This window comes from Triplophysa dalaica, chromosome 23 (assembly GCF_015846415.1).
Source record: "Triplophysa dalaica isolate WHDGS20190420 chromosome 23, ASM1584641v1, whole genome shotgun sequence".
Lineage (NCBI taxonomy): Eukaryota > Metazoa > Chordata > Actinopteri > Cypriniformes > Nemacheilidae > Triplophysa > Triplophysa dalaica.
This window is the reverse complement of record NC_079564.1, coordinates 13,117,790-13,124,886: the sequence shown is the minus strand read 5'-3', so window position 1 is coordinate 13,124,886 and position 7,097 is coordinate 13,117,790.

Here is a 7,097-nt window from a genome sequence, read left to right as displayed (position 1 = left end):
GGATTGACTCACAACGAAGTTGATATCTCCAGGTGTAATTTGTTCCTGACGGAGAGAGATCTAGTGAAACTGGACTCAAAGTTTAGATCTATAAGATCTGCAAGCCATATCTCATAGTTGGATCTATCAATACGGACTGTTTATTACTGTGTTTATAACATCTGCCGTCCTTGTGTCTCCTTACAGCAGGTTTGCACAGATGACCAGGAACATTTACATTTAGTCATTTAGCAGACGCTTTCATCCAAAGCGATTTACAGATGAGGGAAATAATGAAAGCAATTGGAACATCTTAAGGACAACAAAAAGCATTAGTGCAATGAAAAAAAACTGGTCTCATATAAGCACAATATACAGAACTAAGTTTTTTTTAGCAAAGAGGTAGAAGTCAGAACTGATCAGTCAGGTGTTGACGGAAGAGATGTGTATTCAGATGATTCTTAATGATTGCAATAGAATCTGCTGATCTTGTAGCAACAAGATGATCATTCGGGCAGGAACACCTTTCTTCAGGTGTTTTTCAGAGTCCATAGAAAGTTCTTTTTAATGTGTGATGTCATAATTAATTATTTTTTATTTAACAAGCGTAAAGTGTTTAAATCCTGCTTTTTTACCAACACTTTACAATCCAGTTATTTAAAAAAAGGGAGTTTTGTTTGTGTTAACATAGCTCCACCTATGATTGTCTAATCTCTTTCAAGTTGCTGTGATCTTGATAGTCATTTAGTTTAAACTTACTAGTCAAGCAGGCAGTCCTAACAATACAATGCAAAGAAGGAACAATATGCAGTTCTTACTGTACATTCATTGAAAAACTATGAAGTGTTAAAGCAGTACTTAAACTCAAAGTGTATATTATGTATTGCAGTACATACTGTTTTGGGTAGTGTCTTTATCATAACATTATAATCATATATTTTGGTTGTTCTTGTACAGGACACATTTGATGTCTTTAATCAGGAAACACACATAATACAAAATAAATACACTGCTTTTGTTAAAACCATGATGTCAAAATAATTTCTCCACATTATGGCAGACATTCCCATCTTGACTGCCTACAAAACACCACAACACTATATCAACCGTCTCTACCTTATCATGTCTGTATAGTCACCCAGCAGCAATGAGCTGTCATTGACAAGACCTTATCAGTCAAGAGCAGACTGCAGCACCCCCAGGGGTCGAGCAAAAGAAAAACTGAAACAGTATGAAAGATAAATTAATAAAGGCAGGGACTATTTGCACTAGATCCGCCAACCAATATTTGATTGGAATAGCGAAAGTGTAAGAATGACTTCATTTGGATTAATGACTGCAGTGGCGTAAGGTGTAAAGTCTTTATAGCGTCACACAGGAGGCTGGGGTTATAACTCTCGCGTTTGTATTCAATAAAATTGATTTAAGACTTAAAATGTATTTTTATTCATAAAGTTTATGGTAGGTTAGGGGTGTAGGGCTTTAATATCTCAATATGCTGCCATCATTTTAATAATTTGTATAAATGTAATGATTTACACACTGTTATTATTGATTAATGTTTAATGCACAACAATAGTGAGCTGCAAATAGTTACGTTATCTGACACTATCTACAAGTATCCATAGCATCTAACTAAATCAAAAGAAAATGCAGCTATTTTCGGTTAGAATAAAAAGCATTGTTTCCTGGGATGGGCTATTTGTAACGTCACTCTGTGTAAATGGACACTCCATATGTGAAAATGTTTTATAAAAATAAATATTCTACATTTTGTTAATGTGTTCACTAATGTCCACTGAAAACATAACAATTTTAATAACGTTACTTTTACCATGACAACACAAGTGTCTCACGACATCCCGGCGTTAGTGAAGGTAAGGTTCACGAGTGCTCTTGTCCAAATGGGGCCAAAACTAATTTCAGACATTTATTTACTGAACACGTCCTCCTCGCCCATGGTCTTTCTCGTTTGGCTCTCAACGGAGGAGGTCGCATTTTTTACTTCCCGTCCTTGCCCTTATTTTAGACTCTCTCTGCACTGTCTCCAAACTTGGAAAAATATGGATCTGATCAACTGGTCTCTCAACGCAATTGACACCATTTTCTCGATGACGAGCTTGGGTTCGGGGGAACCTAACTGCCCTAACGGAACGTTCACAGCTGGCTACACGATGGATGCGTAGGACAGATGGCGGGTCGTGTGTCTGGCGGCTCTTTCCGTGGAGGACGTTGAAGATATCTACCTATGCGGAACCATGGTAACAGGTCTTGTGCTGATTGAATTAGGCTTTGCCCTGGGTTATCGAAGAATTCATAAAACGGGAACAGCTGTCCAAAGCCTCACAAGGCTGCCTGTATCGATTGAAGCAGTGGGAAGAGCGGTCAGCATTTAGACTGAGACTATTAACCGCAATATGGTTTCTATCATGGAGACCCTTGCGGCTTTGCAAAGGAAAATTGATGGTATTGGAGACCAAAATGGACAAAGAGAGTAGCCATGGAATTGGAATGCGGTTTACTCGCCCCAAGACTAAACAATCGCAATCTTATTTCGGCTCCCCGGAACCAGCACTGGCCTCGGCCAAGGCCGCTGCTGGAAAATTAACCCTGTGAAAAGGACTGCGTTGAGACGCTCTTGCGTTCCTCCCCCACTCTACAGAAACCTGCTGATTACAAACTATTACACACACACATTGCCCTCACCCGATCACATGCCTCCATCGCTTTGAACCACCAGCCTGACAAGCGGGTCTGTGAACGGCCCCATAATGGTTGCTTGACCGGATGGCTGCTTGCCGGAGCTTGATTAACTTCCCCTGTTGCAAGTCGTGTCTATGGTGTATTATGTGTATTTGTTTTTCTCCCCACATTCCTCATGTTATGCTGTATTTTTCTTCTTAATCCATTCATTCCACTGTACTTGTATATGTGTAATGACAATAAATTGGATCCAAATCATGCTGGAGCAGCATCAACCCAGAAAGAAAGTCCACAGGCCAGCAGTAATGTAAAACAGTTATTTCTTTATTTGGGATTTTGACTAGATCTACATGTAGTATGTGTAACGTTACGGGTTGCAGAATGCAGTTGTGTTTAATCGCCCATGATGGTTATTGTTTGTGTGGTTAAGCTAGTTTGAACATAATAGGACTACCAAGCCTGGACTTTACATTATGGTTTATTTTGTTTATGTGGCCGGCAGAGGATCGTGAGGAAATATTTTGTAATCCACTGAAAAAACATAGTGTTCTCCTTCAAACTCAAAAAGATCAGAAGCTACCTCTTCAAATGGAAGGCCTGGTGTTTCTGTTGGTTTTAGTGGTTGTCTAGGCAGTCGGTTTAGAAATTCTGCACATTTACCGCAGTTTTTCACCATTTGCTCAATCTCAGAACTCCTACCTGGTGCACAATATTTTGACAAAGAAGCTGGGAGAAAGGTAGCGGTAAAGTAGCGGAGAGAATCAAGGATCTTCACAGCGGCAGGCTGAACAAGCTCTGTTCTTTGTTCTAGACATGAATTCAGGGTCCACTTTTCTTTATTTTTTAGGGCTTCTTTTTTACTCATTGGTGTCAAGGCACCAGTCGGTAAAATGAGTATAGAGTTGGGAAAGATGGATCTTAAAGTCAGAGTGAAACAAAAAACTATAATGCCTATTTTCTCATCAAATATTGCAGCGTATACTTTACAGAAAATAATTTATCAATGTGGGTCATTGTCTTTTTAAAATTCATGTGCCCTCATAAACATAAGTAAACAGTTAAAATTATTTAGTATTACAGACGACTTGTGCAGCAACTTTTTGAGCCGAAGCCATACGATAAATTTATTCAAAGAACTGCAGTTAACATTCATTTAGACATTACCCAGATTATTTCGGCAGACGCAATAAATCAAGTGTGCCAATTCCTTTACACGTGTCGGAAATGTATTGACCGCCTGGAGGTCCTGAACAGACTAACAGCTTCAACAATCCCTCAGCATATCTTGTATCAAAAAATTCCAAACGAGCATTGAAAGAAGGATCTCGCCTTCAAATGGGGTGCGCCATCCGGTTCGGTCACTCGGCAATGGATTTTCATTCAGCATGAACCCATAAGTATATTTGTAATCACTTCACACAGTCATAGGGACCAATAAAAAGAGGTAGATCAATTCACCATAATACATGGCTTTGGTTTAGTAACAAATCATCAAAAGAAAATACAAAAACATAACCAAACATCGAAAAGTCTTCTCCACGAGATTCGGCCTCGTTCAACATCTGAGTCTACTTTTTATAGGGCCCACCTCATACAAAGGGGTCATGTGCCAGGATATACAGTACATCCTTTATTTGGGCACAACACATCATGACATACATTTCATACCCAAGCATAACACAAAAAACTATAGCAACGACACCTACAGATAAGACATCCAATTTTTGGCAGTTGACATCTGTTTCCCCCCATTCACGAACATATAAATGGGAAGGCTTCACACCCACAAACTATGTTTCTATGCACGGCTGTAAACCGCTGACCTTTTCACCCATATTCTTCTGTGGAGGTGTCAAAACAACAGCCGGCACTAACTCTTCCGGCGAAATAAAAGAGTTAACCTCAGCTGAGGTCACTTCTACATTAAATAAACTCAAGTTTATTTATATAGCGCTTCTCACAATGTGCATTGTTCAAAAGCAGCTTTACAGGAGCAGATAAGAAAATCACAGAGAGGTAAAACACAGCCCAGTGCATGGTGTTTATAGAGCAAGCAAGATCATTCTAATAAATAATATCTAATAAATAAATACAGTCTCCCTGTGAGCATGCCATCACTGCCCTGCTGTGGCGAGGAACCCAAACTTCAATGATTGATAAATGGAGAAAAAAATATCTTGGGGGAAACCAGGCTTTTGGGGATGGAAGTCCTGAGCTTGGATGTTGATGGAATTGCCTGAAATGGAGCTGGGATGGCCAGTCAGTCCGCAGGTTCTCGCAGGAGGATGGCACAGGATTTTTAGATGTAGGCTAGAAAAGTAGTTGTTGATATTTGTCTGTGGAGGCGGTGTTCAACCTATCAACCTGGCATTCGCTGGGGCTGGTATCAATGGGGCCGTTTTCAGTTCTGACACTTACATGATCTTCGCGTGAATACGATTCTCTATTATATAACAAAAGCTTGAGTTAAAATTGTGATTTTAATTCATGCCTCCATTAAAACCAAAATAACAGTATTATTTGTGCCCTTGTAATAAAGCATGCCATTTATAACCTCAGAGATCAGGGTATTTGAAATTATGTCAATGTATCAAATAATGCTGCGTGTTCCAAGGCATTTTATTTGTTCATTTAGAATAAATAAAGGAATATTTACTGTAAACACTTGGAAATGCTATGTATTTGGAAAGAAAATTGACAGACTATATTTGAATACAAAACATCTGATCAGGGTCCGCGTCTCTTTACAGGTGTGGTTTCAGGAGGTAATTCCTTGGGGAATACGGCGTATCCTACAAAAACATGACTATTTTTTTTCAGGCAATGATTGAGGTAGTGTAGAAGCCCTTGGTTCATGGCTTCACCGTCTGAGTGGCCAAACAACCCAGAATCAGAGAACATGACCTGAACACCCAAATATGCATAATGAACTTGTAGTTTGCATGCACAACTGCCATCATCAAAACAGAGATCCACACCTTGTATTTGTGGAAGGGACCACCATTCTTAGCAGGAAGCTGGATATGAATATGCTTTCCATCTAGTGCACCAAGACAATGTGGAAACCATTTCGCTTCAACGTCTTCCAAGGCTTTTGAATCCGTTCAGGCTCTGTTTTAGTATCAAACAAAAAAACATCTGAGAACAGTAAGACTGGGAGTAAATGTCGCAGTAAACCAGTGGTTCCCAACCTGGGGTCCGCGACCCCCTCTGGGGGGAACCAGAGTTCACATGAGTGGTGAGGGAGCTGACATATATTTAGGTTAAATAAAGTTGCATAAAATGTTCCACTAATCATTTTAAATAAAACTCATGTGCTTACAATGCCAAGATAATGCAGTCAAAAATATTTATCTCTTATATAAAATAATTTCAATTTCCAGCTCCATTCACACAGGGCTTTGCAGTAACTGGAAGCACTGACATTGGCTGTTCTCGCTATGAGACTCATGTGAACATTCGTGTCAACATAAAAATCAAAAGGAAAAATAGCAGAGAAAATGTTGTAACACAGTTGCAAGTAAGGAAGAAAAAGGCGGGGACCAGGAAACATTTAACAACTTTTATTCAAATAAACCAACAAACCACAAAACGAAACAAGAATGCCGGCAGCTCCGCCACGGTCGACTGCCGGCCAGACAAACATAATTAAACATAACAAGAAATTCAGGCCTGGTCCTCTCTCGACGTACACTCCTGTCGGTCATCCTCGTATGCTTCCGATCTCCTCTGTGAGAGATGCGAGACCAGTGCAACACGCAGCTGACACTAATCACTCGCGTTCCCTCAGGGCTTGGATCCCGCTTTGTTCGCTACAAATGTTAATGCAGTAGGTCATCTTTAGAAATGAAGAAAAAGTTTAGATGCTCTCACAAAACCTGCTTAAATTGAGGTTTTATTGAAGGACAAGACAAGTCTCGGTCAGAATGTGTGTTCTGTGGTGAAGAAAATGAAAAGACACCTTGTAATATAAGCATTAATTCATAGTAACCTGAAAAATAACCTGAACACTTGTTTGAGTATTTGAGTTAAATGTCATTAAAATATTTTAAATTACCCATCTTAACCATTTATTTTAATTTATGATAAAATTATTTCATTTAATTTAATAATATTTACTATCTATACAGGTGCTGGTCATATAATTAGAATATCATCAAAATGTTGATTTATTTCACAAATTCCATTCAAAAAGTGATACTTGTATAATGTATACATTCAGTCCAAAAGACGACCATTGACACCTTGCACAAGGAGGACAAGACACAAAAGGTCATTGCAAAAGAGGCTGGCTGTTCACAGAGCTCTGTGTCCAAGCACATTAATAGAGAGGCGAAGGGAAGGAAAAGATGTTTTAGAAAAAAGTTTACGATCAATTGGGATAACCGCACCCTCGGGAGGATTGTGAAACAAAA